We start from the raw sequence: 18,337 nt of genomic DNA on the forward strand, positions 1-18,337 counted from the left end.
GAAGCTTCCTGTAAAAACTTAGTTTGCAGGTCATTTCAAGCCCACAGGAAAGAATGTCTGACTCCGTCATAACCTAAAGAATAACCCCAATTTCAGATGTCAGCAGTGTGTAAGAGCTACTGAAGCGTTCACCCGTGCAGTCCACACCGACTGTGTTACAGCAGCAGCTGTCTGTCAGCAGCACAGATAAACTCAGTCTGAGAGGGCAGCAGCCGGCCACGGCGTCGTTATCTGGATGACTGATGTCAGAATTACCAACAAAACTATTGATCTGCAGAATAGTTTTAAGCACTACATGAGATGCGTGCAGGAAGAGAACAGGCGCACTGTCATTATCATTTGTTGCTTACAGTATATGCTGTGCTGCCGACTCTGTGCACTGAGTGTTTTCACCAAATCAAATTCCAATGACTTGCACAGCCACTAAAGTGAAAGGTTTTTATTTATTGACTCTGCACACCGTCGCTCGATATGCTCACAGTGAAACCAGAAAGTTGACAGTGAACCTGAAGGTCTGGATCCATAATTACAGATTAGGACTGTGTTAATGAATTCACAACATATAGACAGCAGGAGATTTGTGTAATCTGAACGGCTGCTTGTGGAGATTATAACTTACACTGAACAGGAAACAACAAATAAGTCGACTGTGAGTGTACGGACATGCATCTCTCAGTGTGGATTGTGCCATTAATTAAGATGGCAACACTCCAAAAACACTCGGTATAACTCTGGCAGTGTGGACTGTCCTTGAGGTTTCACAGAGAGTGAGTTTACATGTAATCCCTCTCCAGTCTCCAGCATAAAATAAACTCTTGTACAACACCCAACCAGTGTCCTCTCTTCACTGGACATTCCTCTTCTTTCTAACCTTGCGACGACTAAAAAGACACAACCTAGTGTGCAGCAGAGAGCAGCCTGTGGTGACATCAGTGTGTGTGTGTGTGTGTGTGTGCAGTGACATAAGGCCGGTTGCTCCTCTGTCAGAACTCTCCTCCCTGCCTGCCCTCTTCTCCTCTCACAGATTGTGTCCTACAGTACAGCTCTCCCTGCACCTGCAGAATCTGAGCTCAACCAGCCACATTAAAACCAGCTCTAAAATCTTGCTGACCACCAAAACCTTTTTTATATTTCCCAACATGAAATAAAGTAACTTATTTATTCCTCCTACAAAATTAGACCTGCAAGCACTCTGAGAACTCACACTGCAGCCTTGTCATCTAACCAACCCAATGGTCTGAGAAAATGTTGGCATTGTACTTTTCTGCAAACCATGGTGTTACACCCCACCCTTAGGCCCCTACGGGGCGAACAAAGCTCCAACACTGACCCAAAATAACCACATAAACACCTTTAAAACACTGAAGTCCATGGCATTTAATACAAGTAAAACATGCAAACAAGACAACAAAACTCCCAGGCTGAGAGGCGGCAGGACCAGCAGTCCCCACGCCAGAGGCCTCTCCCCTCTGCTGCTGGCACAGAAGCTCTTAATCATCTCCTCCATGCCAGGTGCACTGCACCTCGTTAACTAATGCAGCACACCTGGGCAGATCTGCAACGGAGGGAAGAGGGACAGCAGCAGAGAATACACAGACAGCCCTAACACATGGATATGTAACATTTGCAGATCATTATGTAGTGGATACGTTGAAACTGAGAGGCTGTTTACACGTGGCCGGCTATTTTCATAAACAGACATTTCACCGTCTCCGTTTTCAAAAAGATCTTCGTTTACACTTACCCGTGTATATATACACACAAGAGCATGCCAAACCTGTAGGTGGCAGTGTAACGAGAAGCTCAAGCCTTCCATGTATCCATTGTCACCATAGCAACATAGGTTGCACTTTTGACACAGGTGCAAGTTCCGGCGCATACTGTGACGTCGACTGCCTATAACTCCATTTATCTCCGTTTATCTCAGTTTACATGCAAACGCGCAACCGGAGTTTTCCAAAATCTCCACTCTGGCCGGAGTTTTTAGAAAGACTCCTTTTCAGAGGAGAAATCTCCGTTTGCGTGTAAACGAAGGGCACAAACGAAGGAAGATGTCTCCGTTTATCAAAATCAACGGCCTCTAAGGGTTTCAAGAACACTGTGGTTAACATGGTTATGCTAAGGCACAAAAACCACTTTGGAATGGTTCAGAAATGATCATGTTTTCACTTGAAATACCTGCTTTTAGTTGCACGATCCTGGCAGGAAACTGCAATACCTGCGTTAAAAAACAACCACTTTCATGGCACTATCTCCGCAGGAAACGTAGTGATGTCTGTGTAAAAAAACAACTGCTTTTCACTGTACTGTCTCGGCAGGAAACTCAACGATGTCACTGTAAAAATTAAAATTGCTTTGCGTGGCACTATCCCAGCAGGAAAAGCAGCAATAGCCATGTTTCCATCAGCCTGTTTAGATGCGCATATAGAAGTATTGCATCAGAAAATTATTATGGAAACGCCAAAATTCAAATTAAAATCCCCTGATTCGCACAAACTAAAATACGCTCGCTTTAGCCAGGTTTTGGTTGATTTGAAAAAATGTTGATTCGCAAAACGGGGGAAGGAAACAGTTATGTTTGAATTAAGTCTGACGTAGCGCACCTCTCTCCATGGTGATATCCACACTCCGGGTCGGGAAGGCGGTAATGCATTTACAAGCTGGTTGCCAACCACCAGAAAACGTAGAAGAAGAAGAATGCGAGACTTGTTTTGTTTCCAGTTCTGCAGAAAACTCGCGCGAGTTCGTAGTTTTCACCAAAGTCCGTACATTTAATGGAAACACACAGGATTCGTATTTCTTTTAATGCGCATTTCCCAATGATTAGAATCACTTTTGGATGGAAACATAGCTGGTGTCTCAGTAGAAAAGCAACTGCTTTTCATGGCATTATTGCCGCAGCAAAAGCAGCCGTGTCTCGCTATAATACAACCACTTTTGGTGGCACTATCCCAGCAGGAAACTCAGTGATGTCTTGGTAAAAATCTCTGGTGGAAAACCAGTAATAGCTTCCTGAAAAACACCCTCACTTGGAGCCTAAAAAGCTCCTGGAAACGACAAGTCACTAAAACACAACCGGTTTTGTTGTTTATTGTTATGTATGTGTTGCTCTGCAGTGAGCAGCAGCTTGGTAGGCTTCTCTAATTGAACGTCCACCATGAGCCTGTCTGAACATGTGGAGCACAGTCAGTAAGCAAAGCATGACTGTGACGCATCAAACCTAAATTAATGCTGTGTAATGCTGCTTCACTCTGGTGCTATTTCCTTAATAATACACATTTAATAGTGCAGTAAACTGAGATTTAAAATGGTCGTCAATTATCACCATTCAAATGGTGGTGCATATGCAGCCTCTATGGTCCTGAAATTATATACTTTAAACTCAGCCACTAAATGGCACAAAGTGGATTTAGTGCACTAGAAGACTGATCAAGTAGCTCATACTGTAGACTGCAGCCACACTGAAATTAAGAGTGTCAGTTAGGCTATTTGTAGGAAAGATCTTTGAAGAATAACTTGTATTTTCACCTATTTGTCCTTGTCCCTTCCAACACATCTTTGCTCCTCCTCCTGCTCCTCCTCCTTTCTTCCCCCAGAGTCAGTCTATTGTCTCATCTGGACAAAAGGAGGCAGGCAGGGAACAAACAGCCTCTCTGTCCCCCTCAGAGACAGACGGAGAGACAGAGACCTAGAGAGAGGAAGGGGTGGAGGGTATGAACGATACCTGATCCTAACTATCTAATTACATAGAGAAGATGGAGAAAAAGGGAGGAGATGGAAAAGGAGACAGTGAGAATATCTGGAGGGTGTATAAGTTTACAAATCATCTTTAAAATAACTGACAGAGAGAAAACAGTCAGAGCACCACAGGGGGAAAGAACGGCTGCATGCTTCTATGGATTATACCCATTAGTGATATTCTATATTCTTGAATATGAATAGACCAAAACTAACATTGTGTAAGTTCATCTCTGACGTCACCTTTCATTTCAACCAGAGACAACTGTTCAGTTTCTGGTACCAACTGAAATTACTGCCTATTGGTTGCATGTCTCTGCGAAACAGTCCAGTTTCTCTGACAGAAAACATGGATGCTTCACAGTCACCAGTTTAGTATCTGACCAAATGTCTCCCCTTCTCTTCCTGAGATATGATGTTAAATAAGCGCCGAACGTGTTTTATGCAGAACATTATGATGTCACAGTGAAGCTGACCTTTGACCTTTTAGATAAATGTCACCTCTTCATCATTTTATCCTGTTAGACATACGTGTGAAGGAACCACTTGCTAATGGTGAGAAAAAGATCATGTTTTAGCTTAAAATTCCTGCGTTTGGAGGCAGTGTCACTGGTGTGGAAACAGCAGCGGGTCACTGAAACAACCAGTTTTGTTGTTTGTTGGTCTCGACCAGTGTTCTGCAGCTCAGCAGGTGTCTCGCCTGGGTGTCACAAACATCCTGTACTTAAAGTTCACAGTGAATTCCTCAGACTTGCCTTTCTACTCCACAACTCTCAGCCAGCATATATTCACATACATGAGAGAGCAGCGTGGATTTGTTCTTCTGTCCCTAGTCTACTAAAAGGCAGCAGAGGTGTTCATAAAGTGTAAAGGAGGGAAGTGAATACAGTCTGGAAGTGGATAAAAGAAACACATTAACAGTAATATGAGCCACAGTTCACTCAAACACCAGTTTCCTTCTGTGTGTCAAACAGTACAATGCTGTTTCAGTGAAATGTGAACCTGTTTCCTCCACTGAAGGCTCAAAATAACAGAACACAAAGAGCATTTAAGGACACTCGAGTTAGTTTAGTTTCTGTTTTCATCACTTTAATGTTGGTTTCCACCTGCCTGATACTGCAGATATGAGCCGAGCTTAAAGTCTGCACTAAATACAGAATCTTTTTCTGTTTTTACTACTTATATATTGACAACCTAAATGTAGCACAATTAGCCTTTCACTAGAGCTGTTCACATCTGCTGCACATGAGCAATAAGTGTAGCTGCAGGAAGAATTTACAAAAGTATTGTGCAGCTTTCGCGGCTGCTAAACCTGCACAAATAACACAAAGAGGAAAAGGTTAACTCTCAAAGCTCCCACAAAGGGTGGAATGCACCTTGCACCGCGCTGCCAAGTAAATATGCTCCTGTGCTATTTGCACACATTTAAATGAGGTAATATGCAAACACCTGGCACCAAACTGCCCCCTTTCAATGCAAATGGGCCTTACTACAAACTAGTCCAATTCACAAAGATCAGCACTAACAGCCACACGCAGTCACAGTGAAATAATTATCACAGAGTTGGTGGGAAGTCAAGTGCACTCACAGACTCGGATATTAAATCACAAACACGGCTTCTCTCCATCCATCCATTTTTAGTCGCTTAACCTCAATTGACCCCTACGACATGAAGGAGCAGCGGCTCTACTCCGAGCTCCCTCCAGATGTCAGAGCTCCTACTCCCTACACTAAGGCTGAGCCCAGACACCCTACAGAGGAAACTCACTTCGGCCGCTTGTATCCGTGATCTCATTCTTTCAGTCACTGCCCAGAGCTCATGACCATAGGTGAGGGTTGGGACCAAGAGTACCTCGCCAGGTCTGCAGCTTCTCTCTGTCATTTTTTATTCCCCGCCTGAAGTTTGGAGGAACGACTCTGCCTCTTGTTGGTCAGGACCTGCAGCTCGCCGTCTTTTCTCTCTGCCACATTTATGCCTTCTGTGTTCTCAGTACAAAGGCAACATTTATACTTTGCCACATGGATAATTGCAATGAGGTGCAAAAAAAGGGCAAATTGCACTCAGTTGCAAAACTTAATGGGTTTGTTTGTGCTTTAATATCATCAGAGCAATATCTCTCTACGGACCTTGAGACTGGGCAGAAAGCCAAACCATTCAGCAGAATAAGTGTTTTACATTTCTGCAAATCACAGCTATGGAACATTTGCATGTTATCATGCAGTGGATACATTGAAACTTTACATTTCAATAACGCTGTGGTTAACCTGTGGTCAAATACTACTTGGTTATGGTTGGGAAAAGATCATGTTTTGGCTTAGAATATTCAGTGTTGGTGGCAGCGGGAAAAACAGTGATGGTTTGCCACAAAACACCCACGATGCACCTGACACAATCAAACAGCTCATGCAGCGCAGTGCTGGACTGCATGTGTGCTACTGTGGTCATTTCATTCATCTCAGACTGATTTAGCGCAGCACGTGCAACATATAGACCGACATCGCACTGGAGACTAATTAACAGACAGATAAAACAGAGGAGCAGCTCTGTGTCTCTGAGTGTTGCTGGAGAACTTGTGAGTGAGTGAGCATTATGTAACACAACTTGTCCCTGTATCAATATAAACGGTGTTGTCTAAATTTATATCTTGCTTGAAAATATGTTGATGTATCCCACATGGTCGTTACATCGCCCAGCCCCAGACTCCACTTAGTCTTCACCGAAACTGTTGAGGAATGAAACTGCAGCTGCCGTCCTCCACGAAGGAGCGAGCTACAAACCTTTCAGCATCTTTGGGCCCAAACAATCCCAGAGAGCATCACTGTAAAAAAAAAACCCCATTTAATCAGAGATTTCTGTTCTGTCATCCGTTTACAGTTATCATGGTCCATTCTTAAAAATTAATGAGGCAATGATATGTTGATTTTAAAAAGCTACGTACAGCCCCTTTAATGGAGCACGCAGGCTGTGCAGGGAACAAACACTTTGTAAATCACAGTAATTATATCTGCCCTGGGGAAGTCCTCACAGGCCAATGAGCTGTTAACGTACTGAATTTATGTGTCATTTTGGTCCCAGCTGTGAAGACACCCTGAGGTGTTGTCACCCTAAAATAACAACCACATACTTTCTACTTAACTTTCTAAAACCCAAAATTATTCTCCTTAAAACTGCACAACAGCATGAAAACAGTTCTGATTTATAAAAGTAAATCAGACAGATGTGACTTTATAATTCTAAGCTCAGTGATTATGTCAAATTTGGCTTCAGGCTGAACGGGACTTTGAAACTTCTAAAGGTGTCAGAGGAGTCTTTTTACTGAGCAGATCTTAATCTCATGACCCAAATACGTCGACGTTTCTCTGCAGATTTGAATGTTAAACTAACTAAGCTGGAAGTGGCGTCACGAGGCGGCAGAGTGCAGTGAATTATACGGACTGAAAGGAGAAAGTGTGGAGTTTTGGGATAAGCAGGGAGGATCACAGACACAGAGAGAGAGACGGAGAGCGGAGGGGAGTGTGACGACATATTTCAGACTTTGATAAGGAGATTCAGGCCGGAGAATTAAATATTAACGTCTTTTACAATACTAACGATTGTTTTTATTGCTATGTTATCTGCAGAACTTCTGACAGTGACAGGAAGTCCTGATTTCTTTGGAAACATCATGACATTTAATACGCCCCACCCTTAGACAGCCCTATGGGATAAACAACACTCCACCACTGACCCAACATTACCACAGAAGACATCTTTAAACCACTCAGATCCTTGGGATTTATTAACAAATAAATCAAGCAAACAAGACAACGAAAATCCAGGCTGAGAGGCAGCAGGACCAGCAGTCCCCACACCAGAGGCCTCTCTGCTCTGCTGCTGGCACAGAAGCTCTTAAGCACCTCCTCCATGCCAGGTGTGATGCACCTCGTTAAGCAACGCAGCACACCTGGGCAGATCTACGATGGAAAGAAAAGGGACAGCAAAGCTCAGCGTGGCATTGCGTGTCTAAACTGAAAATGGAAAAGCAGGCATGGCTTCACTCGGCACGGCCAAAAGTGACAGTGGAAGACGCCCATACGGGTTAGGGGATACTGCTGAAGTCTAAAACTGCTCAAACCTGAGGGGAAGTGTGGTTGTTTTTTGTCTTTTATGAGCTGCTGAACAGCTGAATTTCCCTCCGGGGATAAATAAAGTTCTTTTCTATTCTATTTTAAAACTGTTCATTCAAGATCGAGATGGAGCTGCCAATGGCCACCATGTATTGCCCTGTTTTGCTTGCTGATTCAGTGTTTTACCACAGCACCCAGAGAGGACCTTATTATGAGCACCAGGGAAACAACCCCATCAGATTTATTTCCCACTTTTCTCTCTTCTTCAGTGGAATTAATGGATGTTCTGGTCAGAGCAGTGAAACGACGAAGGAGAGGGAAATGAGCCGATGAGCTTGTGCACCTCCACAAGAGCGTACTTCGCACACCATTACCATGAATATTTCTCTACAATGTGCATTCACTGGATTGGACAAACTCCAGCAACTGGTGGGGAGAAACAAAGACTTTTCTTCATCTTGTGTTTTGTGCTTCACAGAGACGTGGCTTTGTGGATCAATAGCGGACTCTGTGCTGCAGCTGGCAGGCGTCTAGCTGTGTGAACCTGACTGATGCAGACTGACTGGATACAGAGTCAGGTATCAGTTTATTGCCAAATTAGTCTCAACGCGCACGGAGGCACTTAATCTATTCCAATTTTCTTGAAAAAAACACCATGAACAGTCCAAAGCCTCATCTCTCCAAATATAATCATGGTTTTAGTCCATGAGGAATAGTTAGTTCTCCTGCTCAGTGTTGTCACGACCACACGTTTCTACCCAAATTTGACGTGCACATTTGCCACAGCACTCACCACACCTGATTGCAGGCACCTAGCTTTGCGTGTGTCCTAACTGCAAACCCAAAGCTCCCTACTCCATCTGCAGCCTGCACCTAGCAAACCAGATAAAGTTCTACTGTTGCTTTGAAAGACAATGGGACAGTCTTGACACCACCCCCCATGACTCCATCCACCAGCTCCAGACCACCAGCTCCTCCTCCCCCACCTCAGCAGGGGTCTGGAGCCCCCTGCAACTGCTCATCCCAGAGGCCCCCTCCTTCTCCCCCTACACCACGACGACGGCCCTCTCTGTACTCTGTCTTTGCCTATACTCTGAAGCTCTGTGCTGATTGGCTGTCTCTGGTGTCCGCGGACATCTTTAACACCTTGCTGAAGACATGCCATGAAAACCTTCCAAACCTCCACCATTATCCATGTCCCCCGGAAAACAAGGATCACAGGACTGAACTATTACAGACCTGTCCCCCTAACCTCTGTGGTTATTAAGTCCTTTGAGCGCCTTGTTCGATCCCACCGACCCACTTCTGGACCCCCTGCAGTTCGCCTACACAGCCAACTGGTCTGTGGACGATGCAGTCAACATAACCCTCACATACATAACCCTCCATTTTATCCTTCACTCCCCAGGAACTTACGCCGGGATCCTGTTTGTGGATTTCAGCTCTACCTTCAACACCATCATCATCATCTTCCCCATCAGCTGCACGTACCCGATCACAGACTTCCTGAAGTGTTGAGCGTCAGTCTGTAGCTTCATGTTACCAGCTTCCATTGAAAAATACTTGTAGTCTGTTGCTGCAAACCTGCAAACTGCAGCATAATTCCAGCCTTCACCAATCAAACACGTTCAAGAAAAACTTTCTGGTCGTTTACTTTGCAACGTGAACAAGGTATCAGTGCCGTCTACCTGACAGTAAACTTTGCTAGGGAAACCAGACTGGCCCTGCTCGGCCTTCTTCGGCCCTGTTCGGTCGAGCAGTGGAAACAGGCTAACTGAGAGTGTTTCTGTGCAGAGGGCTGACGTGCTGCAGGTAACAGCAGTCATAAAGCTGAAGGAAGCAGGCTATTTAATGGTGTAATAACATTATGTGTTGTTATGGCTGTCAGAGGGGACATTAGCCTGCAGATGTTAGCTAGCAAAGAGTTAGTGCAGACTGCCTCCAATGGGGGGGGGTGGGGGGGGTGGAGCCTTGGGACATAATGAAGGTAATCTGAGTCATAATGAAGCCCAGCAGCCTCAGCAACACTAATAAAACACATTAACTCCTTTCAAAACACTCAGATCAACTCACAACCTGCTCTGCATCCTCTTTCACTGCAGCTCTTCATCTCTAACTCCTCTTCCTCCCACACCTGTCTTCCTCTCAGAAGTGTTCACTTTTAGTTCAACAGTTTTCAAGCAGATTCGTCGCAGGGCTCATTATCACTGCAGCTGTCAAAGGATTCATTGATTGGCACAGAGAGTTTGTGTTGACTTGTATTGTCTTCAAAAATGCATGAAAACAGCAGTTTTATACATTTACTCTCACCGGCCACTTAATTAGGTACAGCTGTTCGACTGCTTGTTAACACAAATAGCTAATCAGCCAATCACGTGGCAGTAACTGAAGTTCGAGCTGCTGAAGTTCAAACTGAGCATCAGAATGATGAAGAAAGGTGTTTTAAGAGACTTTGAACGTGGCATGGTTGTTGAAGCAGGTGATGAGCATTTTGTATAATTTTCTGACACTTTACAGACCACATTCACTGGTACACAGTCTGCAGCTGCAAAATGCTCTGCTCAGAATCTGAAGCAGGTCAAATGAAATCTGATATCTGAAACAACAAGAACTTTATTTCTATTGTCACACGTTCAGTGATCATGATTGTTTCAGTTTCAGGTGGGAACGGGGTCAAACATAACTCAGCCTCTCAGGTGACACTAAACATTCAGCACAGCTCAGGTCACTGTAGTGAAACTGTAGCCACAGTTATACGATCTATGTGACACAGTTACATTGTAAAAGCTGCAGGGTGGTTCACCTGAGCTCAGTGACACTGTAACCCTCCACTCATAGAGCCCATGCGGGACGTGACCTGTTGCATGACACAGTGGTCGCTGTATTGGATGACGCTGCAGCCACAAGGGTCGGACCAAAAAAATGACCCCGTGACACAAATGTTCCTCGAACACAATGCCCAAGTAGAAGGTTAGCTGAAGTGTAGGCTTTATCATTTCAGTATTTTTATTACTTCAACTTATCAAATGAAAACATACCAGATAACCAGATCAACTTCTAGACTTACTTAGGTTGTTTTAAGAGTAAGAAAGCTGCAGAATGAAGCTCTCAGTGCACGACACCTTCTGAAGTTCAGATAAATGCAGCTTAAACAAAAGGGTTTACCAGCTCAGTTAACTAACTACAAATGTCCACTGTAAAACTGAAATAAGGCTCAGACGCTGTGAGCTGTGTTGTTAAACAGCACTGTGTCCTCCTTTGTGTCTTCTGTGTTACATCGTTTGATACAACTATCCAATCACAGCCCGACCTGAAACTATGAGTCTATATAATATCAGAAAACAGTGAAACATGCAGATCACAACATCTGGCTTTGTCCGACCAACATCCTAAACCTCAAGGATATCATAAAAAAGATCTACATTTTGAAGTGACTCCTGCACCATCCGCACCAGACCAGCATGCATGATTCCTGCCTGTCTCCGTAACCATGGCAACAGAGGGACACATGGTCACCAAACACACACAACTCTTAAAACTCATATCCCGAGGGCACACAGGACACTGGATACACTCCTGACAGCCTTGTGTGTGAGTGACTCTACCACGCACACACACGCACACACACACACACACACACACACACACACACACACACATACACATACAGTATCCAGGTACAGAATAAAAACCGGTTCCTGAGCAGCACAGCGGTGTAAATTACCACCCTCACAGTCTCACATTAAGCTGCATGTTTCCTCAAAACAACTTGTGTCTAAAATAACAAACAGGTGATGAGAGTTTCGGTTCAGGTGACATCTGAAACTTGTTTACATGTACTGTAGATAAAACAACAAAACAACACTCAGTAAGACCTCACAACCGGAAAACAAACTCACAGTGAGTTTAAACGGTGTGCGAGGCGGTGAACGTGATCTAATTAACGTCGGCATGATGACTCACTTACCAGCCGGTTGATCAGCTCATTTCAGGAAACGAGTCAAGAGAAAAACATGTCCGGTTTGTTGGGGTAAAAACAAAACTATTCCGACAGTCAGAAACACTTCCGGTGATCCAGGTGAGTTTTGGGCTGGTGGTCAGCTGATAAGAGCTGAGAGATAAAACTCAGCAGCAGCCGTGAAACATCTTCAGTCTGCAGCAGGAAAACACGACAGGTAACACAAACCTACCTGCAGCAGGTAGTTTATAAGCCACGCCCCCTCCGAACCTTTCCACACACACACACACACACACACACACACACACACACACCTGCTGCTGCTCACCTGCATCACGCTCCACTAGCTCGGCGCTTTCTTACCCGCGTCCCTTTTTCTTTTTAAACCTCCTCTGATGTGTCCTACTTCACCTCCTCACACACAGTGAAGGTGACTTTCACTCTTCCAAATGCTTTCATTCACCTTCTCATTCTTTTATCCATTTCCTGTCATTTCCTCATCGCTCAAAGTTTGTTTGCACAAAGGCAAGGAAGCATAGAAGTGGAGCTGTTACTGGAATGGGACGCGGCCCTCATGGCCTTCTTTACCTCTGCCATTAAACCATAAACCCATAAAACCTCTCCATCAGTCTGAGACCTGTAAACACGTAGATTCATTTTTAATTTAGAAAACACACCACGCAAACATCATGATACAGCATTTGAAATAATAATAATAATAATTAGCAGAAGTAGAAGTAGAATTATAATTATGAACCTTAAACATACTTTTCAAAACAAAGGTGCTTCACAAGGAAGAATCAGCACCGATTAGAAGTACAAAAATGTACAATAAATATGATGAAACCTTAAGTAAATACTAAATATAATAAATCCATAGTTGTGTTAATTATTTACCAGTGGTGTTTTTAGGCCTGGGCATCCGAGGTTTCAGCCCCAAATGTTTTATGAATAGCCCTGGATCTAAGTAGAATATATTAAAAATAAAATAAAATTGAAAATAATATGATGCTGCTTGTTTTAGGTCATCTGTGTCATTCAAGCAACACATATTGTGTGATCACATGGAAGAGGGAAAGCGCACCAGTAATCACTTCAATGGTAAAAGCTTTAAATATATTTACTGCTGGATAGTTCAATCTATAATTATACATCATCATTTAGTAGTTGATTATATTTTGTATTATTAATCTGAGTTTTCAGAGTAACTTAAGCTGACAAATAAGTGTAGTGCAGTGAAAGCACAGTGTTTCCCTCTGAGATGTAGAGGAGGAGCAGAAGTATAAAGTAGCATGAAACAGAAATATTTTTCTCTCTAAATTTTAATGATACAGGTGCAAAGTATTCTGTTTCCACTTAATACTAATGACCAACAACTACTAATATTTTCAGCTTCACAATTTCCCATTTATCTGGAAAATTTAATCTAAAAAAACACTTTTTAAGGGTAAATAAGATGCCAGAGTGTATTTTGAAAAACTTAACGCTTAACTTAGCTTAACATTCTGTTTCACTCTCTATATCAGTCCCAAACACTTACAGTGGACAGGAGCACTCTCCTTGACAGACAAACTTCTTCAGCCAGTCAGTGTAACAAAACACCAGGGATCATCTTCATCAACACCAACGGAGCCAGTTGAAAGTCAAGCTTTTGTCAAATCCAGTTGGAAGAACTGCGAAAACATCTGTTCCTGTAAGAAACACGGTAAGTGCACGTTCATGTTCTTGTTTAATTGTTGTTTTTCACTCTATTTCTTTATTCGACTAACGTTAGAGTTAGCTCTTGTTGCTTCAGGAGACACCATTAAGCTGCAGGCTACATGTTACCTCATGAACTACAACGCAGTGCCGGCTGCTTATGTTGTCAACTATCCCTGATTGGCCCCGATTGGATTTTAATTTCTGGAAGGAGTTTGGGGCAGCATAGAGTCCAAAACAGAATATTGACCGCCATCAGGGTGATCTTACCAGGCTGGATTTTCCCATGTTTATGAGTCTAAGTGACTCACAGACTTTTTCATAATGTCAAAATCAGCTGTATGTTCAGCCGACATTAACTTCTCGTCGTCTTTAGCCTTGTGAGATTTCAGAAAGAGAATTCCTGTTAGTAGAACTTAAACACAAAACTGATTGGAACAAGCAAAAGGTACAAAAGAAAGCATTTCATTTCTCTGATGGATCCTTTCCGCAAAATTTAAGACACTCATAATAACGACCTGAGCCTGTGAGTGGCAAAAGCAAGCACTTTCAATGGATGTAAATTGACGGGGCGCAGGTGCCCTGAGTGGTTCTATTGCATAATAAATAATGATAAATAATGAAAAATAAGGTCCAGGTTGAAAATACTGGTGTTTCCCTTTAAGATCAGCATAACAAAAGGAAACCCTCTGAGAAACTAGAAACATGAGTGAACAACTCGTGGCTTGTTGCCAGAGAAGAGGTCACTGTTCATTTGATACAACATAACTGAAACAGTTAGGAAAGACTTGGTGTGGCTTCAACAGCTGTATCTCTTTGTGTGGTTGAGATTTCAAAATACCACACGTGAACCTTCAGCCCTCACTCTGCTGCTGTGGTGTCGTCGTTGTGTAACAGATACACCCTGGAATCAGTGATCCACATGGAAACAAAAGAGCATCTTTCTCCTCCACATTCAAATTAAATGTGCTGCTGACACTCCCAACTTCATTTGTAAATCATAACTACAGTTATATGTGTCAGTATTAACAAACATGTTATGATGTTTCCTGATGTTTTTACTTCTTTTCACAAATTAAAAAAAAGTCATGAAGCATTCAGACGAGTGCTGCTGCTCAGCTGCTTTATAGTAAAGAAACTTTGTTTAGTGATCCAATAGTCTTAAGCATTTTTGAAGCATATAGTTAGTAACTCAGTGTGAGCAAGAGCCATTAAAGATTGACTGATTGAATCACTTCTTCTGTGTTTGTCTAGAAGTCCATTGCGCCACAGAGCCACATGTTGCTCCTCCTGATGTAGTGGCTCTTCTTGCTCTTAAGACTCCCAGTATTGCTTGAAAATTTCGACCAGGTTTCACTCCGAGGTGGTCGAATACGGGCACTTGGTCTGTGACTTCTGGCATCAGACGCCGATGAAAAAACTGTCCTTTCACGTTGGCATGATACGCAACCAGTCACCATTATTGTTTAATGGCGGCCAGCAGCGTCAGGGGGAAATGTGGTGGGATAACAATGCAAGTTAAGGGGGCAGAAGTTCTATTAGGGTGAGTGCGTGAGGAGGCTGGTGTCAAGGGAAATCATGGTTGAATGACTTTTCATCCACCTAACACTGAAAACCTTTAAAGATCGACTCTGGTGGGACTCGAACCCACAACCTTTGAATCACTTCTTCTGTGTTTGTCTAGAAGTCCAATGCGCTATCCATTGCGCCACAGAGCCACATGTTGCTTTTTTGATGTAGTGGGTCCAACAACCCCAGCCTTTCACCCAGGAGGCTGGTGTTTGCTTCCTGTGAGAATGCAAAGCCAAACCCTGTTCTTTTATTCTAAACCCAACCACATGCCAACCACCAACCATGTGCATGTGTTGGCTAAATGTAACCAACTGTGTTTGCTGTTGAGAGAAAAAACATCATCTTGTGGAGTTGTACCAAAGTACTGCATTTATTTTGAAAGAGACTGTAAGCACACTGTACATTTCCTCTGAAAACCAAAGTGTATTTTGTAACAGGCCTAAGTTAACATGGCATACCAGAATGTCAACAACCAACGTACCCAGGGTACATTGCATGACGTAGGTCGATGTAGAAAGTTCATGACCATTCTGCTTTTGTACAGAACCCTGAGGTGGAATAACAGCACAAAGTTCCTACCTTGAACAGGCAGTGCAGAGGAGGCTGGTGTCAAGGGAAATCATGGTTGAATGACTTTTCACCCACTTAACGCTGTAAACCTTTAAAGATCGACTCTGGTGGGACTCGAACCCACAACCTTTGAATCACTTCTCCTGTGTTTGTCTAGAAGTCCAATGCGCTATCCATTGCGCCACAGAGCCACATGTTGATCCTCCTGATGTAGTGGGTCTTCTTGGTCTTAGGACTCCCAGTCGTATATTTTAGCCTGTAAACCTTTGAAGATCACCAGAACTTAAAATGCTGTAAAAACCACCACCGTGCTACATATTCAATGATACATATATATTCACATACCTACCTGCAAACAAAAACCTCAAGTTAGCAATGCACAGTGTGTGGCTCTGTGGCGAAATGGATAGCGCACTGGACTTCTAGACGAACACAGGAGAAGTGATTCAAAGGTTGTGGGTTGGTGTTCCACCAAAGGCAAGCATTATAAGATTTATGAGGGTGTTCAACTTCCTTGTAGTACAGGGAAATGTTAAAGACTCAGAGTACTCTAAGTTCATTTCGTCTGCGTTTATGGACATTTTCTTAAAGTTTAGGTATACAGATGAAACAGATTGTGGGGGCAGTGTAGTATAGTTCAAGTAAGATACGACCATAGGAGACAAAGAAGAAATGTGAAAAATGGCAAAATGGAACAAATCAGTAATAAAGTGAAAATAATTCTCCAGCCACATCTTGCAGTGTTATCACAGGCCACCTCAGTCTACAATGCTACCTCTGTTAAAAGGTACATTATTATGACTTCCACTGTTGCCTCGATTGTTGTTGGAAACTATGAACTCCGTCTTCTAATGCCATCTATTGGCTGTATCTATGCCATCATGCAGGAGATTTATTGTTGCATGTAAAGGAAGTATAAATTCTTTCTGATGCCCACCTAACCCTGAAAACCTTTAGAGACTGACTCTGGTGGGATTTAAACCCAAAACCTTTGATTCACTTCTCCTGTGTCTGTCTAGAAATCCAACATGCTGTCCATTGCCCCACAGAGCAACATTGTTACATTGATATGACAGTTTGTGTTGGTCAGCAGACTTGGAGTACTCTTTCAAAATGGAGTGGGGGGTTTGAAGAGCGGGGCGGTCTTAGCTCAGTGAACCGTGGAGAATAACTTCGCTGAAGCCAAGAATAGCATCTGTCATCAGACCGCCATCAGCTAATCCTCTTCACAATGCCTCCAAAGCATCTCCTCACCATCTGAGAAATGCTTCTGTTTAGCTCCATAACTGCTTAAACCAAATCCACTGAATTAAGCTACTGAGAGGGCAAAGAGAGCATCACATTGGGAGTGTGCCTACTTAGCTCTTTAGCTACTTAGCCCCAAGTGAGGCTAATCAACCGTTGAAAACAACACACGCAGCACCTTAGGAGGCCTGCTGCTTCGCACTTTGGCAAACAAAACCCAAGGAAAGATAATGAGCCCTCGTATATCTGTAAGGCATCTCAGAAACACATCTAACTGTGGTTACCAACATCCAGCTGAGGGGAATCAACAGGAATTTGTCCGTCCCGTACAACTGAATCTTTGGTGAAGTGCAGAGGGAATAAAGAAAAACTTTTAGCTCTTATACATGCAGAAGCAAACTTTCCAGAGATCTCTCAGGATTTGGAAGTGTTTCATATTCATCTGCTGAGCTTTATGTCTGCTGTGACTCAACACTGAAGTGTTCGACTGTGGATCATTGTTTGGTGTGGATTATTTTATTATTTGTAACCCACACAAGACAATCTATCCACAAACATGTCTTTTTACATTTGTGTTTTGTAAGGGCATATCCACAAAAATACATACAACTTACTCTGTAAACACGTACTTTAATTTCACATAAAATGTTACAGGTGTTACAAATGTAAAGAGTTTACAGCAAATACACATAAAGGCATACTTTAGCATTTGTGGATCCATTTCGAAACTGGATTTGCACATTTGTGGATTGCTTCCTGTAAGTTTGCAGGTCATGTGACATTTGTGACATGTGTTCTGTGTATCTGTTTAAAGGGATAGTGCACCCAAAAATGAAAATTCAGCCATTATCTACTCACCCATATGCCGAGGGAGGCTCTGGTGAAGTTTCAGAGTCCTCACAACACTCATTGTAGCCTGTAGCTCTAACTGCCTCTCTGTGCACTGCGCTGACGTGTGCGCGCTTGCGCGAGACCGTGAGACATGGGCACCGCCTTCATGTGTGTTCATGTGCGTTCGCTGGCATCGCGCTGCCTGGCAGCAGCTCCAGCAGGCGCTTGCAGGGGCCAAAGGGGCGGGGCCGGCTGCTGCAGATGTGTCCATCAAGGCTGACACGGCTGTTCACTTTACAAGGATGAACAAATATATCATTTATGTCTTCACTTCGTATTATCCATGACTTTCATTACACAATTAAAATAACGCTAATAAACACAGCCAATATAGCCTTTATGAGTCCTTTATAATTATGATTTTACTCTTCTGTTGGCACGTAGGACCACTGAGAAATGTAATTGGTGGTAAATAAGCGGGAGCTCATTAATCGCACTTTCGGAAGCCTCCTTTGTACTGCATCGGCGTATTTGCTGAGGAAACACAAGGCCCGGAGCCGTCGGGCCGTCTGGGTCCACAGAGTCCTGCAAACCCGGCAACTCCACGGTGAATTTCAC

The 18,337-nt window shown here is 43.3% G+C and overlaps 2 non-coding genes across 2 annotated transcripts; both read right to left on the bottom strand.

The window, feature by feature from the left end:
- Positions 1–15,127: 15,127 nt before the first annotated feature.
- Positions 15,128–15,219, bottom strand: trnar-ucu (transfer RNA arginine (anticodon UCU)). The gene is given in 2 exon segments: positions 15,128–15,163; positions 15,183–15,219. It is a non-coding gene; the product is annotated as a tRNA-Arg (tRNA).
- Positions 15,220–15,742: 523 nt separating this feature from the next.
- trnar-ucu (transfer RNA arginine (anticodon UCU)) lies at positions 15,743–15,834 on the bottom strand. The gene is given in 2 exon segments: positions 15,743–15,778; positions 15,798–15,834. It is a non-coding gene; the product is annotated as a tRNA-Arg (tRNA).
- Positions 15,835–18,337: the final 2,503 nt, after the last annotated feature.

This window comes from Epinephelus moara, chromosome 2, assembly GCF_006386435.1.
Source record: "Epinephelus moara isolate mb chromosome 2, YSFRI_EMoa_1.0, whole genome shotgun sequence".
Lineage (NCBI taxonomy): Eukaryota > Metazoa > Chordata > Actinopteri > Perciformes > Serranidae > Epinephelus > Epinephelus moara.